Here is a 12,175-nt window from a genome sequence, read left to right on the forward strand (position 1 = left end):
TCCTTGTGTCCTTCCTCTCAGCAGTGTCCTGTGGTTTCCAGGGCCCACATCAACATCCCAGTCCGGGAACATGGTGTGCCGTCCCATCTCCTTGTGTCCTTCCTCTCAGCAGTGTCCTGTGGTTTCCAGGGCCCACATCAACATCCCAGTCTGGGAACATGGTGTGCCGTCCCGTCTCCTTGTGTCCTTCCTCTCAGCAGGGTCCTGTGGTTTCCAGTGCCCACATCAACATTCCAGTCTGGGAACATGCTATGGCATTCCATCTCCTTGTGTCTTCTTTCTCTCAGCAGTGTCCTGTGGTTTTCAGGGCCCAAACCTTTCACTTCCTGACGAGCCTCTTGCACTACCTTGTTTGAGTCATCTGAGTCAGGGGTGGGAAAGACGGGCTCGTGAAGAGAGGGGGTGTCCTCTCTCCCCTCCGTGCCTGCCCTCTGGTTACTTGTGGTGCAGGTGTGCAGGGCCAAGCCCTTCACCTCTGCCTACAAGTGAGCCCCCTCTGGGAATTTTATTTGAATCTGAGTGTTCACTTTACTATTGAAATGTCCACAAGCACTCTCCCAATGCCTGGCCTGTGTCCAAGAGCCCCAGGTATACCTACATATGACTGAGCATATGAGACCATCAAATCTTCTGCAATAAAGAAAAGCCAGAACAGCAGCTCAGCGTCTTTTCCTTATCATTGGAGCTCTTAGAGCTGAATGTTCCAGTGGAGTAGCCACTACTCAGATCAGCCTATTTATAATGAATATACTTCAAACAATAATTAATGTGTTATATTTTTAAAAAGCCCCACAAAAACCACAGAATTACTTGGTCACACTAGTGATATTTCAGGTGTGTCCATAAATGTTGGAATTTCAGTTTCATAAGCTTGAATGTAAGAGCTATATTGAGCATGTGGAAAAGTAAGGTTGGGATTCTCTCAGGATCTCTATGTCATATGAAATTTTGCAACTGTGATCAACATCTTGTTGAAAGGCTCTGACTCCGCCAAGCACAGGGAAGGTCTGTGAACCTGGAGGGAAGACCAGGGAGATGCTTTGTGAGCCAAGAGGAGGAGGAAAGATGGAAGGGTCAACTTGTATAATTGTATTATTGCTCGTGGTTGTCTTTCTACAGAATGTATGCTAGAGAGTCTTAGCAGCAGTGATGTAGAAGAGAATTAGATAGGACACAGGTCTCAGGGAGAGTAGGATTTAGAGGGAGAGGGTTCCTGAACCACTCAGGTTATACCTGCTTCTTTGGAGATAAAATAGGTGAATATGAACTGAGGATTTAAATTGGAGGGAGAGAGTTTCTGGACCACTTGGGAGATAAAAGAAGGTGAATATAAACTGAAGAAGAAGAAGGGAATATGTGTAAGCTTGTGATTTGTTCCTCATATTTTAATGAAATAATAGAACTATGTGTCCATGTATTTTGTTGTGCTGCGCCTGTAGTCATCTCTTGTTATAGACATCTCTTCTTGCTTTTACGTTTAGAAATGTCCTTTCTTTTTTTTTTAAATGAGTTCCAATAAAACTTTATTTATGGACACTGAAATTTAAATTTCATATAATTTTCATGTCACAAATTTTTTTTTTCCCAATCATTTGAAAGTGTAAAAACCATTCTCAGCTTACTTACCATACAACAGGTGGTGGACAAGATTTGGCCTGTTGGATATAGTTTGCCTGTCTCTGATCTAAATAATCTCATTTGTTATTATTAATACTTCTATATTAATAGTAATAGTATAGGAGTACTTACATATAACTTAGCTATACTCTTCAACTAACGATAACTGTAAAATGATTAGTGCTTTCCTAGTTAGCATGCAGTTATCATACTTTCAAAAACTACTTTCCCAAGATCATATTTAAACATATTTATCTAATAAAAGATTAGATATATATGATGATAAAATTATAAAACAAAATATATTTAGTAGGCTTATTTAAATTTTAATTTGATAATTCCCAATTTATAGGACTGTGTTAGTTGCTCAGTCACGTCTGACTCTTTGTGACCCCATGGACTATAGCCCGCCAGGCTCCTCTGCCCATGGGATTCTCCAGGCAAGAATACTGGAGTGGGTTGCCATTCCCTTCTCCAGGGGATCTTCCAGATGCAGGGATCGAACCTAGGTCTCCTGCACTGCAGGCAGATTCTTTACCTCTGAGCCACCAGGGAAGCCAGCAAGGGTAAAATAAAAGGGTTCAATACTAAAGTAACTGAATGCTAAAATATTAGAAATCATACAAATGATAGTTCACTATCACAAAGGTCTAGTGGGGAGATGGAGAAAATATTTCCAATTAAGTGACTGAAGCAATTTGTGTATTTTCTTCTTAAAGGTCTTTATCTGTCCTCTGGCGTTTAAGAGGTGGATCTTCATGATTGTCTCGATTTACGGTCTGGTTCTTGTAAAGTACAGCAGCAGGAATCCAAAAAGTGATGCATAACATTTCCTTGTTAGGGGCCACATTTCTTACTAGGTGAACTGAACTACTTGCCTCCAAGGAGATGCCTAACACAGTTCCAGCTCATTGCTGAACATCCTTAGCTGGATTAGCATCTTTGGAAAAGCTGTAACAGTGCACGATGGGAAGGAGTTCACTGCCACATGGCTGTCCATCTAAGAGTGCTTTGAAAGCGCTGAGAAACTCAATAGCCTTTGCTGGCAAATTCATGACAATGTGCACAGAGTGTTTTCTTTCTTTTGACAGTGGTCCCAGCTGCTGCATTAACTCTTCTCTGACTGGTCCTTGCAGGAAGTCTTTCCCATCCAAGTTAAAGACTTTTACCTTTTGGTCCACTTTATTTAATTTACAATTGTGCAGTAGCCATTTATGGGATTCAGGATTGAGATCATTAGCAAACACAGTGCAGTTTTTCTTCGCTGCTGGAATGGCAAAGGGCCCAACCCCAGCAAAAACATCAAATAGGACATCCCCAGGTTTGAGAAGTTCTGTGATGCGGCTGTGTTCTGTGGAGAGACGAGGATTCCAATAGACTTTTGAAAAATCAAATTCATAGGTGTAATTGTTTTCTCGAACCTTGGTCATCATATTCTCCTCTCCAGACAGTACTTCCATTTGGAAATTTTGGTAGGTATTATCAATATTATTGATTTTATTTACTGCTGAGGTGATTCCTGGATTTTTGTCAATCATAACTTGGCCAATTAAATGCTTGTAAGGTAGTTGATGATCTCGAAGTTTCAGGTGAGCAATGTGTCCAACTCTGCTAAACCCTGAGGTCACATCTTGACCTTCAGGAAGCACAGCTCTCAAGATTTCTTCTGATTTCTTCTTTTCATAAGTTAGTTCCAGATTATATTTCGATATCTGTGGATTGACATTCAGCTGCTTTAAAATACTGAGTTCTTCTTTCTCAAAGGAATCAACGGTAAACATTTTATAGGGATCCAACATAATTAGTCTACCTTCTTCATCTTCTGGATCTTCAATCACACGTTTTATGCCTGGGCGCTGCAGTGCTGCCCTTTTAAGGGATCGCATCAGTTTATTGACTATTTCTTTCCTCACTTTAAGCACTGGGATGGTGACTATCTTTTTAAAAGCTGTTCTATCAAGTTCTGTCATTCCTCGAACATCAGAAGGTGGGGAAAACAATTCAGAGTCTCTGTGATTTGTTTCTATTTCAGGCATGGTTGAGAATCTTTTTCTTTGATCCAGCAAGAAAATGACAGGTGCGTTGCTAAGCTTCTGTATCAGCGATGCCCAAGGTAGTAGAATCAGTGATGCTGACTCAGGTATTCTACAACTTTCCACTTTGAGCAGACTTCTTGAGAATCCAAATTGTTTCAATAAGCTCCTCATGCTCCGGTGCTGCTCGGAAACGTGTCTTCGGCCAGAAGTGTCCTTTCTCACAAGACTCCTGTTTCTTTGTCCTTTCATTGACAAACATGAGAGAATGGCTTATGGTTAGTGCCTTCAGAGTCTTATATACAAGGGACTTTGGACATGTTTAAATTCTCCTATGATGGCCATATCCTAATGGGACCAAAAGCCTAATAGTTACTTGACACTGCAGGCCAAGTTCTTGCAGTGAGTGTCAGGTTCTGGGTGAGATATGAACTCTCTACCTCTGCATTTTCAGGACTTGTAGATTGCCCTCATGTTTGTCTTCATTGTTTATTGCTCATGTAAAGGGTGTTCTCGGGGTTGGATAAGTCAAAGCACACAGGCTCTGGCGTCCCAGACTGGACTGAGTCTCCTGGAGCTCATCTCAGCTTCCAACCCAAGGATTCTTTGCTGAAGGTGCTTTCACGTGAGAGCAGTCCATGTCCAGTTGCCCCTAGAGACCAACAAGGCCACAGATGCTTGAAAATGTGAAGGAGCTGCTGGCTTTCTTAACACATTGGCTCTCACAGCCCTGCTGACCTGGTCTCCTGGGACTGACCAGACCTAGGTCAGAGACTCAGAGCAGCAGGACCCAAGATCACTGTTCCATGTAGAACCCAATGCTCCATCTAGACAGCCCTGCCCCTGCTCTGCACACCCCAGTCCTGCCCACCCTGTAACCTTTACTCAAACTTTCCCAGGTTTGATTCCTCCCAGTCTTTCCAAGATTGGGGTAAACCCTGGCTGGTGCTGTGTGTATATGAGGCTTCCCTATCTGTAAAACCTTTGTGGCATCACTTCAGACTAAGACACTTTGGACATGTTACTTTAATTATAATATTGTGTTCATCCTCCCTAAGGGGCTAAGAGACTTAAGCAGTTATTTTGAGCACCAAGTTTCTCCCAGTTATCTAAAGTTAGCTCAGGCACAGAATACTTGTTACCTGAAGTTGGTTGTGTATCTAGGCTGTTGTGGAAAGTGATGCAGTGAATTTAGGACTGCAGATATCTCTTTGTGATACTGATTTAATTTCCTTTGTATATATATCCAGAACTGTGTTTGCTGAATCATATGCTGCTCTTTTTATACATTTATAAGGAAACTTTTACTGTTTTCCACAACATAGCCACACAATTTACATTCCCACCAGCAGTGTACAAAGGTTCTAGCTCCCCACATCATGGCCTTAACCTGTTAATTCTTTGCCTTTATAATATACAAACTAACAGGCATGAGGTGTTGATTTACTTTGCCCTGATGATTAGTGAGGTTGAAAACCTTTTCCTTTGTATGCTAGTCATTTGTCTGTCTTGTTCCCGAAACATCTGTTTAAATCTTTGCACATTCCTCAACTCCCTTATTTACTCTTTTTAATATTGTATTTGTTTTGCATTTGAGCTGTGGTATTTTCTTATGAATTTTGAGGATGAGCTCCTTATCTGATACATGGCTTGTAATTTTTCTGTAGGTTATCTTTTCATCGTACTGATTTATTGAAGAGACTACCCTTTTCCTATTCCATTGTCTTAGAACCTTGATGAATTTCATTTGACCATGTATCCGTGACTTTTCTTGGGGCTCTGTATTCTGGTCTTTAGGGCTATGTATCTATTTCTATGTCAGTATCATACAGGTTTGATTCCTATATCTTTGTAATGTGTTTTGAAATCAGGAGGTGAGATACTTTGATCTTTGTTTTCAAGGTTATTTTGTCTATGTGGAGTCCTTAGCGGTTCCATATATATTTTTGGATTTGTTTTTCCCATTTCTATGAAAATGATGTTAATATTTTGATTGGTGTTGCAATGAATTTTTACTTAGCTTTGGGTACTATAGAAATGTCAACAGTACTAAGTCTCCAGGCTATGAGCAGGATCTGTCATTTCAATTCCTCGTGCCTTAGTTCTTTCTCTCAGTGGGGTGTGTAGTGTTCAGTGTGCTGGTCGTTTCTCTCTGAAGACCCTGTGTCCCTCCCTCCCTGATCTCAGAGTCAGTGGTGGAGGTATGGGCTGGTGAGGAGATGCAGTGTCCCTCCCTCCCTCCTCACCTCTTCTCTGATGATGTTCAGCACAATTGCCCTGGGCCCTGTGTCCACACCTGTCCCCTCAAGTGGAACACCTGCTGGGAAATCCTCTAAGATCTAGGTATTAGCATTGCTGTTTCAGTGTCCCAAAGGCTCCTGAGTACGTGGGTTGTATTCACAAGCCCAGGAAATACCTACAAAAATGAATCATGAAATCAGGCCAGCCAAATACTCTGCAGAAGCTGTTGGGCTACATTTTGCAGGCCTGCAAGTGCTGTACTTTGCCTGGACTTGAGACCAAAAAAAGATTCCAGAGTTGACAGAGATATCAAAGGGTTAATAGATGGGATGTCTTACATATCTGAGGTAAATGGGTCCTGGAGATGAAAGGTTGTTGCTGAACCACAAAAAGACTCTGAGATTCTTGGCCTCCGGAGGAGAAGAATTCAATCCAGGGCCAGAGACGAGGCTTGATCCCTCAGAGCTTTTGTGTAATGAAGTTTAATTAAAGTATAAAGGAGATAGAGAAAGCTTCTGACACAGGCATCAGAAGGGGGCAGAAAGAGTGCCCCCCTGTTAGTCTTCAGCTGGATGTTATATAGTCACTAGCAGTTTGTTAAGAAAGAAAGGAATGTCTTAAAACTCAGAATGGCACCAGGCCCCTCATCCATAAGATGTCTTTTGGGATAATCTTGGCACCAGAAGAGTCATCCCAGGCCGTAAAATGATTGACTTGAATCCTGTAGACAGGCAGATTACCATACAAATAGTTTCATTTACATAGATTAGGGGAACAATGTCTGAATATAACATAATGGTTTGTCAAGTAGGTTCTGAACCATTAGGCAGAATGGACTTCAAGACAGAGTTTGGGGTAAAGGCATAGTACATTAACATAGCTTAAGACAAACATTTCCATAAGAAGAATGCATTGGTTAACTCAAGGTTTGAGAATAGTTAACTTCAGGTGGAACCAGGTGTCATTATGGCAACACAGTATTTTAAGAGAAATCTCCTTTTAAATTTGTATAGAAAGGGGGGAACAAAAAAGCATCATTCCTGCCGCTTAAGAGAGAGATAAAAATGTCTGACACTTGAAGCCTATTTCCTCTGTTTGGAGACCCCTGGCCTTCCTGCCTGTTACCCTCTCAGAGAGACACCCACTGTGGATAGCAGGGGACAGGCAGAAGACAGCAGCTATAGTTTTCTTTACTCTGAGGGGATAAGGAGTCTACCAATTACAGTGGGAATGAACAGCAGATTGGCTCATTGATTACCATGGAAACCAGAAAAGGGCCACATCCCTCTTAGCCCCTCAGGCTAATTACTCTCATGGGTCAGAGGTCTTTTCTTTGTTAATTTAAGGGCAAACAGTCATCTTGAAATGGCCAGAAAACACAAAGGAAATAACAAGAGAGGGGTGTTAACACCCTGTATAAATCCATGCATACTCAGTCACTTAGTTATGACCCCACTGTTTGTGACCCCATGGACTATATCCCACCAGGCTCCTCTGTCCATGCTATTTTCCAGGCAAGAATATTGAACTGGATTGTCATTTCCTCCTCCAAAGTATCTTCCCAACCCAGAGATTGAACCCACGTCTCCTGCATTGGCAGGCAAATTCTTTACCACTAAGCCACCTGGGAAACACCTTCACTTGTGCCAAAGTTCCTGTTCTGCCGTCATCTGTCAGAACCGGCAGGACTCGTGGTGATGATCTGAAGATTCCTTCAGGCTTCCCTGGTGGCTCAGACAGTAAAGAGTTCACCTGCAATCCAGAAGACCTGGGTGAGAGCCCTGAGTCAGGAGGATCCCCTGAAGAAGGAAGTGCCTAACCACTCCAGGATTCTTGCCTGGAGAATTCCATGACAGACGGCCCTGGCCGGCTAGTCCCTGGGCTCACAAAGTGCTGAAATCGACTGCATGAGTTATCCGCACACATATATAAACATATATAGTGGCTTTTGTGTATTATAGTTGGTAGGCACTAGCGAGATATGACTGCTATAATTTACTTAAAGGCATGTTATACATGTGTCAAAACACTTGTGATTTCAGGTTGGTTAGCATGAAGGTGAGAGCTCTAGTGGACATGTAGAAGTGAGAGGTTGAGAATTGACTTTTTCAGCATCTCTGTCTTTAGGTTTGCAACTGATATCAGTGACTTACTGAATGACTGTGACTGCACAGAGCACAGATGACTGCCATCTGCTATCCACAGTGGGGTGTCTCTTCAGGACCTTGGGAAAAAGGTCAAGGTGATGCTGTGAGATCCAGCAGGCCTCAACTGGAGGATATGTGGGTGGGTTGCTCATTCTAATCACCTTTTTGCTCATGGAATGCACTGTGGAGGGCATTTGGTGCAGTGATGAGAAAGGGGAGACAGGTAGCTAACAAGATTCCGTTGGGATCTGATGGGAGAGGGTTCTGGAAGTTAAACCCTCTGTTAACCCCAGAGTTAAACTCTGTTTGGTGGCTAAGAAAAGTGAACATGAAATTAAGAAGAAGGAAATGTGTATAGAATTCTGACTTATTCTTTACATATGAAATGATATGATAGAGAAATTGTGTCCTGGACTTGCATTGTGCTCTATTTCTAATCAGCTTTTGTTGCTTTACTCTTCAAAAATTATTTTTCCTATAAGAGCTGCTCGTTTCTGCTTTTTTACTAATATGGAAACCTGGTCTCTGGTCAGCACATCTCGGGTATTGTGCACTGCAGGCTGTTTTCTATTGCATGTTGAACTATGAGGACCATATCCTAGTGGGCACAAAACTCTCATTGTCACTTGACACTGGAGACCACGTCCTTGCAGTGCCTGTGAGGTGGTGGGTGAGATGTGAACTCTCTCCTCCTGCACTTTCAGGACTTGTGACTTCCCCTCATGTTTGTCCTCACTGTTAATTCCTCGTGTAAAGGGCGCTGCCGGGGGTGGATGAGTCACAGCACACAGGCTCTGGGGTCCCTGCCTGGGCTCGGTCTCCTGGGGCTCTTCACAGCCTCTGCATCAGCCAAGGCTGATGTGCTGATGGTGCTTCTGGGTTAGAGGTCCATGTCCTGCTGCTCCTAGAGACCCTCCATATCTTCAGATTCTAGAGTCTGTGAAGGGCCCACTGGGCTTCTTCACACACTTGCTTTTATAGCCCTGCTGACCTGGTCTCCTAGGATTGAGCATTCCCAGGGCAGCAGGTCCTGGGGTCAGAACCCACTGCTGCATCCAGATAGTCCTGCCCCTTCTCCCCAACCCAGGCCTGCCCCATCCTCTCTCCTTTCCTTACACCTTCCCAAGTCTCATCCCTCCCAATTTTCCATGTCTCAGTGCAAGCCCGGCAGCTACCACATGTTTATGGAGGACCCTTGTCACATTATTCTGGCTAAATGAAATTGGAAGTGTTTGCCTCTATCCTTTCTAAGGGTCTGTGAAACTTGAGGTGTTGCTGTGAGCATTAAGCATCTCCCAGGTAACTCAGGTCACCCCAGGCAACGGGAGAGTCTCTGTTATGTGGAATTTTTGTCCTTCCCTCCCCCAGGGCTCAACACACTCTCGAGTCCATGCCAGCTCCTCCCTTGGAGAAATGTATTGGTTAATTGAGTAATGGACTGATTGGAGACAGTGGCCATACACCGATGTTCCTCCTTCTAATGTGTCCACATTGCAAACTCTAGGGTTGCTAGAGGTTGAAGGAGGAAGTAAAGTAACAGTGACTAGAGGAGAGAAATAAGGGAGCAATTAGAGAAGAAGCAGCAGGAGAAGGAGGCAAGGAAGGTCATGGGCAGAGATGCATGGAGACAGTGACCACCTGGAGGAGGAACAGGTTGGCACAGCCTCATTCTTGGTCACACATAGACAAGTTGAGGGTGGCAACAGGATGTTGGAGGTCAGAGATCCACTTTTTCACTGAAGAGGTGAAACACCAAGGCCCTGGGAGTTCCCTGGAGACAAGGGCACCACAGTCCCCTGGTCACATCCTGACTCTAAATCTCCCCTTTGCTTTCCCACAGCCATTCCACAGGAGTTCTGCCTGGAAACACCAGAAAACTGAATGGAAGATAATGAAGAATTGGAGCAGAAGAGCAAGAATATGGAAGTCATTTACTGTCAGGGGACGTTCAACTTTACAGAATCCAGTAAGTTGCATTTTTTTTTTCCTTTGTGTGCCATTTCTCAAGGATTCTCTGTTCCTTATCAGTTCCTATTAGGGGAACGAGTGAAGCTGCACACAGTTCTCATCACTGAGATCACGGGAAGGGGTACCTGCTTGGATTCCTTCCAGTAACTCCCTTCAGTGACTTTTTTCAACGTCAGTGGACTTAAATGTATTAGATTATCCATTTTGTTGCAACTGATGGAATTTCATTCTTTGTAATGGCTAAGTAAACATTTTACTAAAGATATATAAGTCTCTGCAGGTGCCAGCTCTGCCCTCCAAACCCCATAAGGGCAGCAGGGGGCACCCCTAGTTCATCACCAGCTGCAGAGAGATTGGGGTGGCCCCTCCCTCCCCAGTCCTGGCCTCCTGGGAACAGAGTGAAGGAGACACAGGCTCCCAGAGCTTGTGCAGACAGGGGGTCACCTGGCATCTCCACATCCCTGTGGGTGCTCCCTGGTCTTGAGGGTCCCAGCCAGCCTGGGGGGTGCCCGAGTCTGGGGTCCCTCAGGTTCTGGAACCCTAGGGTCCTGGGTCACCTCAGGGCACCATCCCTCAAGCTGAAGTTGGAGGTTCTGCAGATTCTTCTCTGTATGTGTACAACTCCAACTAAAGAATACCAGAATGCAATTTAGTGCCATGTGCAACTTGGGAGGGTGCTGCTAGTGGTGAAGAACCTGCCTGCCAAGGCAAGAGACACAAGAGACTCAGCTTCGATCCCTGGGTAAGGAAGATCCCCTGGAGAAGTAAATGGCAACCCACTCCAGTATTCTTGCCTGGAGAATCCCAGCGACTGAGGACCCTGGTGGGCTATCATCCATAGGGTTGCACAGAGTCAGACATGACTGCAGCAAATGAGCAGCACACTTGGGATGAGTGGCAGGATTCAAGTTACTCATGTTCCTTTTATTTTTTATTTTTTTCCCGTTCGGTCATTAATAACATATTTTGATATATTACAGTTTAAAAAGCAGTGTGTTCTCTCAGATTTCAATGTTATAATATACTACACAATTAAAATGTCCTTTTTAAAAATTACAACAACATAATAGCAGTTTAAAATCATAAATCTCAGGAGCGTTTGACTGTAGGTTAGAAGCAATTATTAGGGAATATTGAAACTCCAGGTATCTGTCCATTTCCAATGTTCAGGTCTCAGAAGCAGTTGTACTGAATGTAGGATGGGTAAGCATATTGTCCTACCCACTGTGTCATCTGACCTCCTGCTCTTCCCAGGGCCTAAAGGGAAGGGGGGGAGGGGGCAAGCTCTTAGTCCTGGATCCCAGAGTCCCCTGTTCTTCTGCCTGAGTCTCACTGTCCAGGGAACCCATCAGTTGAGGGTTGCCAGCCAGATGCACAGGTGTACTTGCTTCTGTGGGACGTTTCTAGACACTTCCCACTAACAGACAATGCCCTTAGCAAAGAGCAGCAAACAGGCCCTGTGCTCTGGAGATCTGAGCCCCAAAGCCAAGTCTAGCTCCTGGGAAGTCCTCTGGGTCCTGCACTCCTTCCCCAGGGCGCCCTCTGCTGTCTGACTGTGCACCTCCCAGGGACTCCTTCACCTGTGCTGGTGCTGCAGGCTCTGCTCTGAATCCCTGAAGACCTGGACCTGGATGTCATCCTGGACCCCAGAGTGTTGTTTGGTTGTATACAGTTAGCATTAGTTTCACCTACTGTTTTATATATAAACTCTGTATGTATCTATATGTTCCATATTCATATGTAATTTTCTTCATATAAATATTTTTTATCTATTTTTTTTATTTGGTGAATACTCACATGTATAGAATAACACCTTCAACAGAGGTAGAACTTAATGAATTGTTGTAAAGCCAATCACCTCAGTGTTCAGTAGAGAAATAACTTAAGAAAGAATGAAGGGATGGAGCCAAAACGAAAACAACACCTGGTTGTGAATGTGACCAGTGAGAGAAGCAAGGTCCAATGCTGTAAAGAGCAATATTGCATAGGAAACTGGAATGTTAGGTCCATGAATCAAGGTAAATTGGAAGTGGGCAAACAGGAGGTGGCAAGAGTGAACGCCATCATTCTAGGAATCAGTGAACTAAAATGAACTGGAATGGGTGAATTTAACTCAGATGACCATTTTATCTACTACTGTGGGCAGGAATCCCTTAGAAGAAACGGAGT

General features: G+C 43.8%; 1 long non-coding RNA gene and 1 pseudogene across 1 annotated transcript; one reads left to right on the forward strand and one right to left on the reverse strand.

Annotated features, from left to right (window-relative positions):
• Positions 1-1,510: 1,510 nt before the first annotated feature.
• LOC110140969 (tRNA (guanine(37)-N(1))-methyltransferase pseudogene) lies at positions 1,511-3,850 on the reverse strand (annotated as a pseudogene).
• Positions 3,851-3,863: 13 nt separating this feature from the next.
• On the forward strand, positions 3,864-11,778 carry LOC110140971 (uncharacterized). Its single transcript, XR_011486210.1, has 2 exons — positions 3,864-8,177; positions 9,879-11,778. It is a non-coding gene; the product is annotated as an uncharacterized lncRNA (long non-coding RNA).
• The last annotated feature ends 397 nt before the right edge of the window (positions 11,779-12,175 follow it).

This window comes from Odocoileus virginianus, unplaced genomic scaffold, assembly GCF_023699985.2.
Source record: "Odocoileus virginianus isolate 20LAN1187 ecotype Illinois unplaced genomic scaffold, Ovbor_1.2 Unplaced_Scaffold_49, whole genome shotgun sequence".
NCBI lineage: Eukaryota > Metazoa > Chordata > Mammalia > Artiodactyla > Cervidae > Odocoileus > Odocoileus virginianus.